Source organism: Lynx canadensis, chromosome B3 (genome assembly GCF_007474595.2).
Source record: "Lynx canadensis isolate LIC74 chromosome B3, mLynCan4.pri.v2, whole genome shotgun sequence".
Taxonomy (NCBI): Eukaryota; Metazoa; Chordata; class Mammalia; order Carnivora; family Felidae; genus Lynx; species Lynx canadensis.
In genome coordinates, this window is record NC_044308.2 from 1,254,804 (window position 1) to 1,273,618 (window position 18,815).

At 43.5% G+C, this 18,815-nt stretch overlaps 1 protein-coding gene across 3 annotated transcripts in view; it reads left to right on the forward strand.

Annotated features, from left to right (window-relative positions):
- Positions 1 to 18,815, forward strand: part of ZFAND6 (zinc finger AN1-type containing 6) — a 76,017-nt gene that overhangs the window by 3,361 nt on the left and 53,841 nt on the right. The window contains exon 2 of one of the 3 annotated variants that reach the window (XM_030317219.1): positions 3,163 to 3,254. The exons of 1 other annotated variant lie outside the window; for it this stretch is intronic. The gene's annotated coding sequence lies outside the window, so the exon portion shown is untranslated. Of the gene's footprint in view, positions 1 to 3,162; positions 3,255 to 6,307; positions 6,384 to 18,815 lie in introns of those variants that run through there. One more of the 3 variants, XM_030317220.2, reaches the window with a different exon arrangement.

Sequence of the window (18,815 nt, forward strand, 5' to 3'; positions counted from 1 at the left end):
GCATGCCGAGCTGCTGGCGTCAAAGTTGTTGGGTTTTCCTGCCTGGCACACTCCACCGTGTTTCTGCTCGGATGGCACTCCTTCAGGGATGCGCTCACAGGCCACAGTCCCTGCCCACTGGGTCACTCTGCCGCGCTTCTCCTAGAACCTGTCCTCTGACGTGGTTTGCTTGGTTCTTGTCTTCGACCTGAGGGCAGAAGTTAGAGCCACAGGTAGTGACAGGGTTCTGCCAGGGCACATGCCATTTCCATCCTCCTGTGGTTCCGCACCTGCTGGGTGTGACTTGTTGCTTTATCTTTTTGTCACCGTCACCCTGTGGTGAAGACGCTCTTAAGAGCTACATCTTTCTTTAGGATTCGATCTGTCTTACAGAGTCAAAGCAAGTGAACATTTTTTGTCTTTTTAGAAATATTGCCAAATCTTACTTTAAAAATTTAACTAGCATTATAATACACAGTTGGCCAAACCAGTATAAAGTTTACCAAAAAATGTGAGACAATACACGTCTTCTCCATATCCTTACCAACACTTGATTTTCTTTCGTGCCTTCCCTTTTCATAAGATTCATGATGTACTTCTTAGATTAATTATGATGATGAATGGAGTGGTGGGTATTGTTTCGTCTAATTTGTCTTTTACTCATTTGGGGTGGTGTTTTATCATTGCGATGCCTTTTTATTCTTTTATAGATTTAGGATAGCAGCGTTTTGTCACACGCTGAACATATTTTCCCTGGTTCTTCATTTCCCTTCTATTTGCTTACGGTGTTTTGTTTTTTTTTTTTTAAACTTGAGTTTTTACCTTTTAAGAAATTTTATGGCTTCTCCTTTACTTTTGTGCTTAATGGATTCTCTTGTCCAGATAACTGTTTTCTTCTAGTTCTTTTGTGGTTTCATTTTCACATCTACCTCTCTCTATTCACCCGGGGCTTGTTTTGACGTAATATGTGAAGTGAAATAACCTCCCTTATTTTTCCTCGATAATTAGTTGTTTTAGCCCCATTAACAAAAATCTTTTTCTTGTTGCCTTGAAATAAAGCTTTTATCGTATAGTGAAAGCATATATATATACTTGGTTCTTTTTAGCTTCTGTTCAATATGAAGGACTTGATACTGGCACGCATTGTTTTAGTAATTGGGCATAATAATGTATTTTTATTTTGTTGCTGTAAGTCTCCCTCCCTTTTCCTCCCCCAGTTTTTGGCTGTTGCTTTGTCCTTGGGATTTTTAGTTGATTCCTCAGGGTCTTCACTTTTTGGGGGGGGTTGAATTTTTACATTAAAAACGTAAAATCTATTTCTACGCTTAATGGTTTGTGTTGTGTAATAATAAAAAAGTTTAATGCTGTTCAATTCTCCTTTGAGAAGGGCTTTAGCTGTGATCCTTACATCCTGACACGTGACAGACAGAAATATTTACTTACCAGTCTTCCTGGCAGGTGCTCCGTGCTGGGGGGGGGGGGGGTGGGGTGGGGTGGGGGGTGCGTGGTACTGAGGCTGCCGCCGTGAACTGTCCGGGGCCTCTGCTTTCAGAGTTCACGGTCTTTGGGAAAGTGAGGCTGTCGACAAACCAATGAATAAAGAATTTTTGGACTTTGGCAAGTACTAGGAAGGAAAGAAATTGGGTGTGCTGATAGAGATTGGAAGGTGCTAATTGGATGTCCTGAGAACGTGTTTGTGAGGATGTCACATTTAAGCCTGATGTGGTACCAAGGTTTGCTTGGGGAGTTTTCTTTAGCTTCCCCAATCTTCCAGAACATGAAAATAATAATATAATAATAATAATAATGGCGGCACACTGAATGTCTCTGGCAAAATTGTCTGGTAAGAGTTGCCTTGTAAATAAATAGTTTTGAGCCCAAAGCTTGTGCCGTGGAGAATTTGGAACTGTGACGCAGAGTTCTAAGATCCAGAAAGAGCTGGGGGAGGCTTCCAAGCACAGAGAGCTGCTGGCACAAGGAGGGCCGCAGAGCTTGACCTGATTAGGGTTTGACGGAAGGTTGGCATGACTGCAGTTTACTGAGCGGGCAGTGGGGCTGCTGGAGGTTACTTTGGGGGACTCACATTGTGTCCTAGACAGGGCTGCTTCCGCTCCCCGCCTTCCTGTCCTGTCTGCTTTCTGGGACCCGAGTCAGTCTCCTACAAGTTAGATTATCTCACCCCTTGCTTCTCTCCTTCATGATTTCTACCATGTTTTCAGTTTTCCTCCACTCAAGACCTTTGCGTAGGCTGTGCCTTTTTGCTTAATTGTGAGTTCCTTGAAGACTCCTTCCTTAAAGGTGCCAAGAGGTGTAGTCCTTCCGCCGGCTGTATTTACTCATTTCATATCGGACATTTCCTCTGCAAACATTTGTAATAATTGCAATTCATTAAGTGTGTGTGATTTGTCTTATTTCGTGTCTGTTTCTTCCGCTGGAGCTGTTGTTTCCAATCTGGTACATAGCCACTTGTGGCTATTTAAATTAAGTAAAATTAAGTAATAGTAAACATTCAGTTCCTCAGTCTACTAGTAACATACCAGTTGCCTAGCAGGCACACGTGGCTAGTGGGGATAGCAGAGACAGACATTTAAGTGGCTACTGGTTGTTGAAATATGGCAAGTCCGAGTTGGTCTGTAAGTCTGAAATGTGAACTTGATTTGCAGCACAAAAAAAGGAAAAGGCAACCTCAGTTTTAAAAATGATTACTTACCGAAGTAATGCCATTTTATATGGTTTGTGTTAAGTACAATATATGATGACAGTTAATTGAACTCTTTTAATGTCTTAACGTGACTCCCAGAAAGCCGAAAATTGCTGTGGTTCCTGTCACATCCCTGTTGGACAACAGAGCTGACTCTGGACCCTGAGTCTCTCCAGGGGCGGGACAGTTTGTGGTGGCGTCCACAGCAGCTCGTGGTGCCCAGTGTGTAGTAGGGGTTCAGAATGTTTGATGAGTTAATAACCTTCGTATTGACTTTGAACATTACTTTATAGTCATCCGAGGATGTTACCTGTTCACCTTGTGCATTTCAAAATTGTTAGCTGTCTGTGAGTATAATTTAAAAAATTTTTTCCATGCCTGTTGTAAAAAAACAGCTTTTTTTTTTGACAACTATATAAAAATTAATCTCATTAAATAATTAGTGTGGATCATTTATCTTTTTATCTTTTATTTTTTTCTAGCTTAGGCTGCTAAGGAGAGAGGGAACCTACAAGTCGGCCAGTCTGTTTTCCATCATTTTTCTGTGTCTAGCAGTTTCCTTCGATCGTCTGTGGTATGTTATTTGGCACACGAAACGTTACAGTTATTCAGTCTTAAGAGTTGAGTAGTGTGATTGCTTTTTCCTTTATTTATACTTTGGTCCTGATACTGTGATCCCTGTTCCTTTTTTGTTTACATTTATTGGTGACCTTGTTTATCCCGTTAGATTTAAAACAAGGCAATTTATTGTCTTCTAGAAAGACACCTCAGCTTGTTTTGTGCTTTTCTATCCTTAATGTTCCCTTTGAGATTAGTAGTTTGCTGAAGGGGCCTTTACCACTCCCTTGCTGCCAGGGCTCACCTTTTGTCGTTTTCCTCTAATGGACGGAAGACACACATCAGGAGTTGGAAACTCAAATACGGGCCTCACCTTTGTAAGCAGTGTATATTTGTCAGGGAAATATTTCTTTAAGTATACGTGTATATATTTTTCCCCCATTAGATAGTGATTTTCAGACCATATCTTTAGTGACCCGGTCATGCTCTGAGAATGTCAAGCTGGCCCTTTTATCAACTACTGCATAAACCCACCTGTTGGTGTCCAGGGATCATGCCAAGGATTAATTTCTGTTGTAAGAGGAATAGTTTGAGCTATTCGCAGCCCTTTAAGATACTAAGAAAGCTTTCACCCTATCCTGCTCTGTACCAGACCAAAGTTAATCTGGGCCCTTCCTCTTTAGGGAGGGTGTTTTTAAAGTGAGATGGGACCAGGTTGTTCTGGCTTGTTATCTTCTATACTCTGGTCGGTTAATAGATTTGGGGAAGCTTCTGAGCTCCTCCCCCACCAAGAATATACTGTGTATCCTTTGAACACTCAGTGTTCAAAAAGTGGTATTGTCACATGCAATCAGGGAGCCTTGGAGCTTTCGCAGGCCTCTTGTTCCTATGAAGCGATAGTTTTCAAATAATCTCGGTCGTGGTATTGCTTTCCTTTTACTTAGTTTTGCTGTTTTCTTCTACTGATTGAGAAATGGAACAAAATCCTCGTATTTTTAAACTGTGAGCCACCTAAAATGGTATTTGTCACCATGAAGTTCTTCCAAGTAGGTCCTAGAGATCTTCGAACAATCCGGCATAACTGAGTCCATATCTCTTTATTGGTTACAGATCGAGAGGGGTCCCGGTATTATTTTAGTGTATGTGATAGGTGTCTATTTTATACAGATAATTAACTCTGAAGTGAAAAATTGATGTCAGAGCAAAGGTTTTTTGGTTCCTGTAACTGTGTACTAATTTTATGCTTGCCACATTTTAAGATTTAAATGTTTGCCATCTTTTTCTATGACCCTATCAAACTGTGGCCATCTAAAGCGTTTTCTTTTCCAGGTTTTATGCTGTAACTCAATTTGTGTACCCTTTCTGTACCTGCTCCTGTACCTCTTCTACTTCCAGTGTTCTTTTGCAAGAGTGTCCACACAGTGGGAAGAAAACCTGAACTTGACTCGTGAAGTACTGAGCATTCACAGCAGTGAATCCTTGCAAAGGATCTTGGGACTAGGCCTCTGTGAATTGGCTCTTTCAATTTGTCCACTTAAAAGGCATAATAGATGATGCAGCTGTTTGGGCTTCTGCAGGGTATTATTCCATATTCATGTCTAGTTGCAATTATGTGCATTTTCAGTTTCATACAGACTTCTCTTTGTATTCAAAACAAGTTTGTTGGCTTTGTGTTGTAGTATATGGGTTTTCTGTGAGGAATGACGCTTGCAAGATTCTGAGCTTTGTAAACCGTACGTTTAACTTAAAAAATTGTTGTGGAAACTTACTGGAAGTATTTTTAAGAAGAACCACTTTAATTTGCCTTGCTCTTTTGGTTTTTCTCATAAATCAGTTAAAATTTTTGGTAGAGGTGAAAATTACACTTTACTGAACAAGTTGAATGATGCTATTCGGTCAGGTAAGGATTAGTGACAGTAATAGTTGATGGGCCAAGGAACTAAAACATAAGCAGTTCTAACTTAAGTAAAGATAGTAAAATATAGCAAGCTTAGCAATGTATAGAGTCACGGTCGGTCTGTTTGTTTGTTGAAAAATCCGAGTGCTTATGTAGAGACTGTAGAGTCTCTGGAGGTAACATTAATGTGACTTCGCATTTTCCGGGGCGAATATACCCTGCCTTTGGCTGCACCTCGGCGCGCCCTTGCCCCCTTAAGTGAACGAATGCTCCAGTGGGCTGCAAAGTTTGGTCTACCTTTTTTAAAAAGGCAACCGTAATTTTAAGTATAAGGCAACTTCAACCTTCCTGAACTTTGTATGTGGACGTGTCTTTGGAGCAGGTTGCCTTTCCCTTTTGTGGATGTCGGCTTGCAGTGGCTCCGTGTTGGCCGTGGCGGAGTGCTCAGGTCAGACCGCTAACCCTGCTAATACGGAAATAGTGTTTCTGCCTCCGTGTTTCCTTTCCCTTTTAAGTAGAGATGTCAGGGTTTGATGTCACCAAAATTTTTACTTTGTTGTAATGCTGAGAACATAGTATCAGTGAATTTGGTAACTTAGAAATATTTTGCAGCTAGGATTTTAGTGCTATATATTTTCCATGCCTGAAATCATCGCATTTTTAAGTCCTAGAGGGAACACTGTTTGGTTCCTTTTAGCAAAATTTTGCAGTGGATTTTCTGTTGCCACTTTAAAAAATTCAGACAAAATGTGAACTCTATTGAAAAAGGAGTCTGTCTAATAAAGTGTAACTTTACCTTCATGGCTCTGTAGAAATACAACATGATTTAGGCTAAAAGCATTGCATTTTAAACAGTTGGTCACTGAACTGCAAATTAAAGCTGCTTCTGTCAGGTGTGCGTTGCCGTTATGTAGAGTATTTATTTTTTTGCCCAGACAAAAGAGTAAGCAAACAGGATGTGATGGGAAAACTGAAACACGACCTCCTGTTCCTTTAAGAAACCAGCTTATCAGGGGGTTTTAGTGTGTGCGGCCGAACCTGCTAGCAAGGAAAAGTTCTTTAAGATGACGGATGTGCGCCGCCTCCAATCACAGCGACGGGCCTGGCCAGCGGGGCGGGGCGTCCCGTCCTCGGCCAGTAGCCGCGCAGGAGGAGGAGCTTGCGGCTCAGGCTTGGTTGCGGCGGAGCACAGCTTCAAGTGAAGTTAATCTGAGGGGAAGCAAACAGAAAATTGTGCAGGTTTTGTGGGTAGGATTTCTGTTCCGATCTTTTAATAACCCTTTATTTTACGCTCTTGCTCCTGTGTGCTGCTGTGTATGCTAGGTTTTGTCACTGTGGCTGTTTTCTGACGCAAACTGAACATTAAAATCAAGCAGGGAAGCAGAACAAAAGGGCTGTTTGCACAGGAAATAGGTGTTGAGAGAATCAAACTTGACTTTGTTTTATCGTGATCTTCAGTTCAGAAATTGAGTGTCACTGAGATCGTGGGGATCGAAGCCCTCTCCGGCGACAGGCTTTCTCTGGGGCTGGACGTGGGAGCAGTCGCTTGTCGGCTTTATAAATGACATCTTGAGGTGTGTGGTGGGTCGTTTTCCGTAAACTTGGGGTGCTGAGTGCCGGGAGAGGCACCTGCGGTGGGCGCACGTTTCTGATGTCCAAGGGACTGAAGTGCCAGCCCTTTGAGTTCCTTCTTTGCCCCCAGGGTGCCCTCTCCCCCGCCGCCTTCAGGGTAGCTCAAGTTTGGAGATTTAGTGGGCTCGTGATTTTGTTTTTTAAAAGCTCATCGAGTGCATTCCGTGTAGAACGAGGTAAAACTGCCTTCTCCTTCATTCAAACTTCCTTTCTTTGAAGGGTAGAGGTAAGAAACGCCCTTTTGAAACAGGAAACGGATGCATTTATAGTTTCGAAGGCTATAGGTAGGCGATCAAAACTTTGTAAAAAGTATCTGCGAGTCTGTTGACACTTTTTTACTGATAAATAACTACAGTGGTTTGGGTACCGGAGTGTTTTCTTTACCTTGCTGCCCTTTGATCTAGAAATCGGGGAGTAAAAGTGAATTTGAATAATCGCCGGCCGAGTGCCCTGCCGAGCCGGCTCAGCGTTGCGGCCAGTGTAACTGCGTTTGCAGTACATTGCTGCACCTTCAGTTCATGCAAAGCTTTTTTAATCAGTGCTTGCCTGTTCTGGCATTGCTTAAACCGTCCCAGAACAACGATGGTAAAATCAGAAAAAGTCACCCACAACACCCGTAAGAGCGTTGTGTGGTGCTGTTATTTTTTTCCCTCTTCTGTACTTCACCAGGTTCTTGTGTTTTCCCCACGATGGTCCGTTAGTGCGGCTTTACATTCTCTTTCACGAAACTGTATCATCCGTTAAAATTATTTTAATTTTATCGTTCTTTTGGGTTAGTGGGACCTTAATTTACCTAGTCTTTTGCCTGTACTACATGCAGAACGTTCCTACTTTTTCACCGTTTTGAACAGTGTTGCATTAAACAGACTTCTGTTTGTACGTTTCAAAAGATTTCCTCTTTCCCCGTTCCACCCCAAGATTATTTTTCTTTTGGAAGAATCCCCAGCGGGTTTACGTAGATGGAAGGATACGAACACTTCAGTGGCCACATTGCTTTCTACACAGGTGATGCCAGTTCATGCCGCCACCGGCAGGATGTGCCTCACGATGTCTCTAATGGGAAATGCCCCTTAAACGCTCTGTTAGGGTGCCCCCCTGAAGCTCTCTGGTTTGGTGATTAGCTTTTGCCTAAACTGATAACCTACTTTAAGTCCCATTTTCCAAGTTGTAGATGAATCTAAATCCATTTTCTGGATGTTGAAATGAGCTGAAGAAAACTGGGCACATTTTTTCCTGCGTAAGTGAACAATTACATCGTCGTGGGGTATCGTGCTTATTGTACGTGTCGCTGCCAGTAAGTACCGGGCTGCCGTTGAGACAGGTTTTGCAGTGGGCGCTCGGTCCCCTAAGCGCACGCAGAAGAGGTGCTCTCCCCCAGGAGCCGTACGCAGACATTGTAGAGGGGCTGCTGGGGGGCCGCCCACACCCCTGCCTCTGCACAGGTGCGGACAGCCTGTGTCACTGCCTGTGCACCTCCGGGTTGTCCGTAGGCTGGAGAAACGGAGTTGGCGCGTGTCGATCTGCAGCCTGAGATGGCATGTGAGCGCCTTTCCGGTATCTCGTAGCTTTTCAGTTAGATGCCAGGACTGTGCGCACGCAGCCGTTCTCGACCCCGGTCCCGTCTGTCTTCGGGAGCCCTCTTTGTTGGGCACTAACTGCTGATCTTGTGCCCTGGGCAGCTCGTGTGCAGCGGGGAGGCCAGGCCGTAACTGTTGGGGTTGTGAACTTGCTAACCGATGTTCTGGGTTAAAGTGAAAAAGTTGTTTGGCAGCAAAACTCAAGACAATTAAAAACACTGAGTTAATTGATAAATGGGAGGCAGGCTGTCACTCCCTGACGCAACAGTAGTTGACCATGTATAATCTTAGTCTAGTTCAGCTGCAATTTAAATAATTTAACTCATTTTCTGTGAGTTTCTGTCTCAGTTGCCAATAACATCGCCTCTCCAACTTCCAGAGCTAGTCTGATGTCGCTGTGTTGGTCATCGTGTTTGTTTCGGGGGAAAACTTTTTTTAATGTGTCATTTTGTTTGTTACGGGTAAAGAGTTTTCAGTTTTCCAGACACTTGGGTTTCCCTACCAGTTGAGTAAAAGAAAAAAACTTCAGTCATCGGTTTTAATTAGTGAAAGAATTCCCATGAAATGCATTTTTCTACGCATTTAAATTTTGTGGACGTGTCAGAGTTTACACAGATAAATACCTCATGAGTAGAACCACTGTTTGGGCTTCCCTTGAATATTTAAAATTTGTGTTAGTGCTTAAATACTTAGATCACAGATATTTTCTTGGTCTGAAACCAATATACTAAAAGTCTGCCCCTCCCTGGTTGTGTCAGGCCGAGGCCAGTACAGTAGATGTGGGGCAGAGAGGCAGATGATCATCGGTATATTGGTTTCATTCACAGGTAGAAGCCAGTTTCCTGGAGGGAGAAGAAAACTTTAAAGGATCTAATGTTGAGGCAAGATAAGAATAGTGATAGCTCCATTTTATTCCTTAACAGTTGGGGAAGAAAGTGATCTAGAGGGGTTAATAACTGCATTCAAAGTTTCTATTGTTAGTCTCCATTCAGGGGGAATGCAGCATTTTTTTCCCTCTGCTGACGTAAGGAAACAATGTTAATAGGCACTAAGTTGGTAAAACTTGAAAGAACCTAGAACCAGTGGCTTATATCCATCTACAAGGCCTCCCTGTTCTGTGTGATAGGGGGACTTGGCAGTTTTGTAGCGTTTTCCTGTATGGCTTTTTTATAAAAAATGGGTCAATGTTTTAGGAAGTAATTGTTTCTTGATAACTTTGCAGGAAGTGCTTATTAACTGATGTATCTGTGAACCTGTTGGACTAAATCTGAATTTTTGTGTTTGGATGTCATTAGAAAAAATGAACTTGAAACTTTTCAGTAAAAAGGAGCAGATCTATCTTTCTTTATACCTTTTATATTTTGTCCCTGATATAAGCACCTTCCTCCCCCACCAGTGGATTTTTGTGGAGTGTGTATTTAATTACTCAATAAAATTTAGCACCATTAACAACTTTTTCCTTCTTGAAACTCGTCCCATGAGTTTAGTGATATTGCCTTAGCTTCCGTTTGCGATCTCTGCCTTTTGCAAATGTTTCTTCTTCAACATTTATTTATTTTTGGGACAGAGAGAGACAGAGCATGAACGGGGGAGGGGCAGAGAGAGAGGGAGACACAGAATCGGAAACAGGCTCCAGGCTCTGAGCCGTCAGCCCAGAGCCCGACGCGGGGCTCGAACTCACGGACCGCGAGATCGTGACCTGGCTGAAGTCGGATGCTTAACCGACTGCGCCACCCAGGCGCCCCGCAAATGTTTCTTCTTTATAGCCATTAAATACTAAAATTTAATAGGATTCTGACCTTAATATTCTTCCCAGGCTATACTTCTTGGGTGACCTCCAGGACCATAGCTTCAGTTAACTGCCTGTACTGTATATAGTAACGGTCCCAAGATCTGTATCTCAAATCCAGATTTTTTGGTTGCACTTGAAACCCGTATTCATCTGGCTCACAAATGTGTCTTCCAAAACTAGATGAAACTCGGCAAGCCTACATTTTAGCTGCTTTCTGCTTTTTGTAGCTCTCCCAGCAGTATCTTACAACCCTCCCTTCCCCCCTGTCCCAGAGGGTGGATGGTATGCAAAAAAGCTGGGTTTTGTTTTGATTCTTCCTTCTCCTTCACCCCCAGTGAGCCCTGACTTCCTATCAGTTTTATACATTTATTTATTCTTAAAGATTTTTTTTTTTAAGTAATCTCTACGCCCGGCTTGGGGCTCGAACTCAGGACTCAGAGATCTAGAGAGGCTGGCTCCGCAGGGGAGCCAGCCGGGTGCCCCTCCTATCAGTTTGAAATCCGTTGTATTTCAGTCCGCCCACGGTTTCTCTTCACTGTCTTTGCTCAGGCCACGAGGAGGCTTCTCATTTACATCGCTAAAGCCGGCTCTTCCCTAATCTTCATCCAGTTCCGGCTCTGCTGTACATTCTTCCCCGTTTTCTCCTCTCAGAATTCTTTAGTGGTCCTCCTAGCTCTTTGAACTTCGTGAACTGCCTCCGGTGAATAATAATACCGGTTGATTCTGCGCTCAGCATTCTCTGAGGTAGTCCCCCCAAAACTCGGAGACGTGGCGTTACCTTCATTCAACACGTGAGACAGTTTGCAAAGGCTAACTTGTATCTGTCCGAGGTTGACTCTGCTGGTGGGCGGCTGGCACACTTTGAACTCCGGTTTGCCAGACCAGAGTCCTTTCTCTCAACCGCCAAGCCTTCCCAAGCCGGCCCCTGCTTCTCCGTCCCCTTCTTTCCCAGCCGCTTCATTTTGTGCTCTAACCAACGACTTGGAGTTCCCCCTTCCAGGGCATCTCAAAACCAGTTGCCTGAGTCTAAAAGTGCTTTAAGGGTTTTCAAAAAAACATTTTTGACAATTTTTTTGGACGCTCCAAAAAAGATATGACACTTTAGCATCCCCAGGATAGAAGAAGATAAAAGAACGAGGCATACGAAAGGTACAGGTAGTTTTCCAAAAGCAGCTGGTTTTGAATTTCAAAGCCATTGAAATCCTCACATGTAATAAAAGCTTGGGACCAAGCTGTGTCAGAGGAAGATGAGGCCAAGTGCAACAGCACCTTATCCGAGCTGTTGGGAACACTAACGACCTCCTTAAATCGCTGTCGATGTAGACCTTGTTCATTTCTGCAACCTGGTGAAGGAAGCATCCGCTTATGAACACAGGTCCAGTAAGCCACCGACTAGTAGGTGTCACATCCGATGTTATGGCCTCAAAAAAGTTAAATACTGCAGCTAATTTGGCCTAGAAAGAGAATTGAGGTAAACTGAGACCTAGTTGATTTCAAATCATTTTCATTTCAAATATTTTCCTTCATTCTATTTATCGCTGCCACCCCCTCCAACATGTTTTAAGGCAAGAGGACTTTTATTCAATTAAAAAAAAAGTGCCTTTTCATCTGTAGCTTTGAAAGCAACCTGGTGTTGAAAGAAAAAGGTCAAATGGGTAGGACTTTAGAAATGTAGGTAAATACTCCGTTTCTGAACGGATCGAATCTCTAACTGTAGTTGGGGCTTGATGTAATTATAAACTTTTAATTAAAATTCATAGTTGTCCATTATAAAAGCAGAAGTTTTTGTGGGTTGTTTTGTGTTGTGTTGTTTTTACCATTAAAATATTTTAGGGGCAGGAAATTCCATACTACTCTCAGAAGTTTTAATTTGCCATATTTTAGTATCCAAAATAATCTTTTGCTGTTTTCTTAAATAATAAACATGCAAGCTAATAGTTTACTTAATAGATTTTAAATGTTGCCTATTATAACGATTAAATAATACATAATTTGAAAACGTAGAACTTAGTTTTGATGAATAGAATATGTAACAATTTGTCTTAATTTTTTAGGTAATCGCTTAAAATGTATAATAATTTTTGAGAGAGAGAGAGAGAGAGAGAGAGAGAGAAACACAGTGCGAATGGGGGAGGGGCAGAGAGAGAGGGAGACAGAATCCAAAGCAGGCTCCAGGCTCCAAACTGTCAGCACAGAGCCTGATGCGGGGCTCGAAATCGCGAACTGCGAGGTCGTGACCTGAGCCGAAGTTAGATGCTTAACCGACTGAGCCACACAGGCGCCCTTGATGTATCTCTTTTCTCAATGAATATCAAATCTCAGTCGCTATGCAACTTTATGAAATAGAATCATTTTGAGTGGGAAAAATTATTCTTGACAGATTATTTAATTGCCTAAAATAATAGCTTCACTAAGCAAATTCTTGCCAAGCTGTGTATACTGAGGCTAGTGTCTGAGAGGGACAGAGAGAGGGAGAGAGAGAATACCAAGCAGGCTGTCAGTGCAGAGTCGGATGTGGGGCTCGAACTAAGGAACAGTGAGATCACAGCCCGAACCTAAACCAAGAGTCCAGTGCTTAACCGACTGAGCCCCCTCCCCCACCTTTTTATTTATTTATTTGTTCGTTTATTTACTTATTTTATTTTGAATGTAGAGCAAAAGCTTTCTTCTCTAATTTGAAAAGGAACAACGCTGAACTGGTAAAGCAGAGAGGAACAGAGACTCTTAGACGACTTCCACCAAAGGTTTCCTGGTTCAGCGGGTATAATTTCCTGCTTGTCCAGTGAGCTCCACCTTCCTGGGTTCTTGGGGTAGTGCAGAGGTGTGGACAGCACTCTGGTTGTGGGGTTGGTGCAGCTGAGCCGCAGTGAGGTAGTGAAGGCTTCTGCGCAGAGAAGTGGTGACAGCAGTGTCGGGTGGGGGGGAGGGGTCGGAAAAATCACATCTCCTTTCCAACAGGTTATCAGACACATCAGCTTTTTCTTTTAAAGAGGTAATTTTTTTAATGTTTGTTTATTTATTTTGAGAGAAAGAGAGCAGGGGAGGGGCAGGGGTGGAGAAAGGAGGAGAGAGAGAATCCCAAGCAGGCTCCACGCTGTCAGCACAGAGCCTGACTTGGGGTGCGATCTCACGAACCGCGAGATCATGACCTGAGCCGATATCAAGAGTCAGATGCTTAACTGACTGAGCCACCCAGGCGCCCTGAAGATTTAATGTTTTTAGAGGAATTTTCAGTTCCCAGCCAAATTAAGGTACAGAAACTTCTTATATACCTGCTGTGTCCTCACATAGGCATGTCCTCTGCGTCCCCCCCCCCCACCCTACCAGTATCTCCCCAGAGTGGTACATTTGTTACAGTTGATGAATCCAGGGGCGCCTGGGTGGTTCAGTTGGTTGAGCGTCTGCCTTTGGCTTAGGTCGTGATCTCACACCTCGTGAGTTCGAGCCCCACGTCGGGCTCTGTGCTGACAGCTCAGAGCCTGGAGCCTGTTTGGGATTCTGTGTCTCCCTCTCTCTGCCCCTAACCCCCTCACATTCTGTCTCTGTCTCCCTCAAAACTAAATAAACATTAAAAAAAAAATTTAAGCAATTGATGAATCTACATTGATGCGTCATAACCACCCAAAGCCCATCAGGCTTCAGTCTTGGTAGTGTACATTCTGCAGGTTTGGGCAAACATGATGAGATGTGTGTATGTTAGTATATAGAGTATTTCACTGCCTTAAATATCTTCTGTAGTCCTTCTGTTCATCCATACCCTCTCCTCCTCAGCCCCTGACAACCACTGATCTTGTTATGATCTCCACAGATTTGCCTTTTTTAAGATGTCATATAGTTGAAATCACACAGTATGTAGTATTTTCAGATTATTTTTTTTCACTTAGTCATGAGCATTTCGGTCTACCCCACGTCTTTGCATGGCTTGATAGCTCATTTCTTTTTAGCCCTGAGTAATATTCCATCGTGTGGATGGACCGCAGTTTATTAACCCATTTACCTACATCTTAGTTGCTTCAGAGTTTTAACAGCTGGAATAAAGCTGCCGTAAAACTCCCATGTTCACCTTTGGTTAAATACAAAGACTGTGGTTGCTGGATTGTAAAGTAAGTAGTTAGTATTGTAAGAAACCACCGTACTATCTTCCAAAGCGGCTGTGTCGTTTTGCATTGCCATCAGTGAGGGTTGAGAGTTGCGGTTGCTCCACATCCTTGCCGGCATTTTGTGTTGTCGGTGTTCCAGATTTTTGCCATTCTCATGGGTGTGTAGGGCTGTCGCATTGTATTTGCATTTCCCTGATGTATGACGTGAAATGTCTTTTTATACGCTTTCTTGCCGTGTCTTTGGTGAGCTATCTCTTAAGGTCTTTGGCCCACTTTTTAGAGTTTTGTATAATTTTTAGAAAATTTTTTTTAAATGCTTATTTATTTTTGACAGAGAGAGAGAGAGAGAGAGAGAGACAGAGCACGAGCAGGGGAGGGGCAGAGAGAGAGGGAGACACAGAATCTGAAACAGGCTCCAGGCTCTGAGCTGTCAGCACAGACCCTGACGCAGGGCTCGAACTCACAGACCGCAAGATCATGACCTGAGCCAAAGTCAGACGCTCAACTGACTGAGCCACCCAGGTGCCCCAAGTTTTGTATAATTTGAATCAGTTCTTTATCAGATGTGTCTTTTGTAAATATTTTCTTACAGTCTGTGGCTTGTCTACTCATTCTCTGGACATTGTCTTTCTCGGAGTAGGAGTTTTTAATTTTAATGATGTCCATCTTACCGATTCTCTCTTCCAAGGATCATGGCCTTGGTGTTGCATCTAAAAAGTAATTGCCATTCCCAAGGTCAACTTGATTTTCTCCTTTGTTATCTTCTAGGAGTTTTATAGTTTTGGGTTTTATGTGTAGATCTGTGGTGCATGGAAGGGTTGCAAAGTGTGTGTCTAGATTCATTTTTTTGCATGGGGAAGTCTAGTTATCCCAGGATCATCTGTGGAAAAGACCGTCTTTGCTTCATCGTATGGCCTTCGCTCCTGTGTTAAAAGATCAGTTGCCTACATTTATATGCACCTTTGCTGGGTTCTCTGTTCTGTTCTAGTGATCTATTTATTTGTTCTTTGATTCGACATGTCTTGATTACTGTAACTTCATACTAAATCTTGAAGTTGAGCAGTATCAGCCCTTCAACTCTGTTCTCCTTCAGCATTGTATTGGCTGTTTTTTTTTAATGACTTTATTTTATTTATTTATTCAGAGAGGGGCGCCTGGGTGGCTCCGTCGGTTGAGGGTCCGACTTCGGCTCAGGTCATGATCTTATGGTTCGTGAGTTTGCGGCCTGCATCCAGCTCCGTGCTGACAGCTTGGAGCTTGGAATCTGCTTTGGATTCTGGGTCTCCCTCTCTCTCTTTCAAAAATAAATAAACATTGAAAAAAGTTAGAGAGTGTGCACAAGTGGGGGAGAGTCAGACAGGGGGAGAGAGAGAATCCCAGGCAGGCTTTGCGCCGTCAGCTCGGAGCCCGACACAGGGCTAGATCCGATGAACCGTATGATCATGACCTGAGCCAGAGTCAAGAGTCAAGGCCCAACTGACTGAGCCACTCAGGCGCCCCTGTATTGGCTGTTATAAGTCTTTTGCCTCCGTATATAAACTTGAGAATCGGTTTGTTGATAGCCACAGAATAACTAGCTGGGATTTTGGTTGGGATTTCATTGCATCTATAGATCGATTTCGGAAGAACTGACCTCTGGACAATACTGAGTCTTCCTGCCCATGAACGTGGACTATCTCCATTTATTTAGTTCTTCTTTGATTTTGTTATCAGAGTTTTGCAGTTTCTCTCCCATAGATTTTATACATATTTTGTCTTATCCTATCCAAGTATGCCATTTTTTGGATGCTAATGTAAATGGTATTATATTTTTAATTTCAAATTCCGCTTTGGTGGTGTATAGGAAAGCAGTTGGCTTTTTATATTAACCTTACTCTTGCAACTTTGCTTAATCACTTACTAGTTTCAGAAGTTTTTTGTTGTTGATTCAGATTTTCTGCAAAGGCAATCACGTTATCTGTGAACAAAGGCAATTTTATTTCCTCCTTTGTAATCTGCATACCTTCTATTTCCTTCTCTTGTCTTATTGCATTAGCTAGCACCTTCAGTACCATGTTGAAAAGGAGTGGCGAGAGGGGACACACTTGCCTTGTTTCTGGTCTTTGTGGGATCACATCAAGTGTGATGTTACCTGTACGATTTTCATAGAGATTCTTTATCAGCTTAAGGAAGTTTCCCTTTGTTCCCACAGGAACTTTTCAAGTCTTCACAACAGAATCATGAACTGAGTGTTGTTATTGTCCGTTTCACAGATGATGATACAGAGGTGTAAAGAGTGCAGGCCACTTAAAAAGTCAAACAGCTGATTAAGTGGCAGAGCCTATGTTCAATTTGGGAAGTCTGACACCAGCGCGTGATCTCGCCATTCAGATCTACTTGGAGAGGAAAAGATAGTCGAGGTGGGGAGACTTGCCAGGATGGTTTTGAGTTAATTATCTGAGTCACTTTTTTTTTTTTTTTTAATTTTTTTTTTCAACGTTTATTTATTTTTGGGACAGAGAGAGACAGAGCATGAACGGGGGAGGGGCAGAGACAGAGGGAGACACAGAATCGGAAACAGGCTCCAGGCTCTGAGCCATCAGCCCAGAGCCTGACGCGGGGCTCGAACTCCTGGACCACGAGATCGTGACCTGGCTGAAGTCGGACGCTTAACCGACTGCGCCACCCAGGCGCCCCTGTCTGAGTCACTTTTTACTAATCTTTGTGAGCCTTGGGTTTGTGATCTCAGGGTCACTTTCAGATGACTGCCTGGGAGAGGTGAAAGGGAGTGCTCCTTCCTGTCCCAGTGAGTGTCAGATGGTGGCGTTGGTCGGGTCCCAGCTCTCAAGGGTCTTTGTAAGAACGGGACCATGCCTTCTCCCTGCCTTCTGTGGAGTTCACGTCTTCTGGTTCTTTGGTTTCCTGTGAGCTAAAAATCAGATTTTTTTTGTACAAACTTATTAATGAGTCACTCTACTTTCCTTAATCTTCCTTTACAAAAACTTCTGATGTGGATATGGTGCAGATAAAAATGGTGGTGTCCTGAGCACTGTGTTTTCTTCTTTACATAGTTAGTCATTTGTAAATTTCTAGCCCTGTGAGCTGTTGGTGGTGGTATCCACATTGACAAATATTTGATCAGTATCCCCCAAATTTCTTTAGCGCCTACTGGGTGCTATGCCAAGAACTTATGATATCTTGGGGAAACACACACATAGGATTAAAATGTTTAGTGATATGAAGAGAAAAGACATCAGGTTTTAATAGGAGCAGAGAATGACAGACTTTACATGGGAAAAGGTGCTTGTATTAAGGTTAAGAAGATACTAAAAGTTAACCAGAGTGCGTGAAAGGGATGGGATAGGGTAGGCCTTGTAGCTGGAGAGCAAAGCGTGTGCAAGATGATAATTAACAGCAGAGAAGCTGAGAGCTTCAAGACCCCCATGAAGCAGAAATGGATGCGAAAGAGGCCAGCAGAGCCTGTTCTGTTGGTGATGGAGAGCCATTGGATTATCGATCTGGAGAGTGGTCTGATCATGTGCCTTCGAGTTAGCGTTTACTTCGGCAGTAAAGTGGTGGCAGCAAGGGGTTCAAGGTTAAACAGCTAGTAAGAATCCACTGTGGTTTGCCCTTCTTTAATAAAGTCTGTTCAGGTCTCCGTCATTTAAGGTACCCAGAGTTCAGGTTCACTGGTTAGTAACATGGGCAGCAGAAGTGAGAATGGCACTCGCGTAGCTACTGGCAGAAGACAAGACATTAAGTGAGACTTGCCATGGTGATCGAGGCATAACTGGCAGAGAAGTGGGAAGGACGCGGGCTTAAACCAGGTGTGATTGCATAGAAGGTTGCGTGTGAAACAGTAAGGACATGACTAGTTTGCATTTGAAAGAGAGGTCAGAAATTACTAAGGTGTTAGTTAAAAAGCCATGTCGGCAAAGCCGACGATAAACTTCCCTTGAAAGAAATTTCGAAGTCAGGCAAAGGTACTTTTTTGGAACAAGTTACTGAGCTGCGTTGAGTTTTGAAGTTGAAGGGTGCTCTCTGCAAATCATTGAGGGTTTTTGATTGTATTGGCCCACAGACGTGGCTCTCTTTTAGACTCTGGGGACACAGAGATAAATGAGACATACTGGCCCAGCACCTGAGGACCACGTCACGGTTCCTCTTGCATCGTTGACCTTCAGAATACCTCCTCAGCTACAGACCGCCTAAGCTTGGTGAAGAACTTTGAGGTCAGTCAGTTCCTGCCATGCCGTCTTACTCCCATGCCAAGTGCCGTGTCCTCCGCCCCGTGCTCCACGGCTCTCTTCTGGGGGACAGGATCTTTAACTCCTCACGAGTGTTTTGTTCTTGCCTGCCCTCGCTGCACATCGGCTCTCCCCAGAGGCCACCGGTTCTCGCAGTTGGTGGCTGCTGGCGCTGTCCTCCACGCCGAGCAGCTCAAAGGGGCGCGAGGTCTGTGTTCACTCGCTCCCTTTGCTGTTGGCGATTGTTACTCTTCCAGGCAAAAACCCGGTGAGCTTGCGGGTCCGTCGTCTTGCGGGCATCACCCTCGTGTTTACGGGGGGTCCTGGCGCCGGGGTTCAGCTCTACTTGGTCT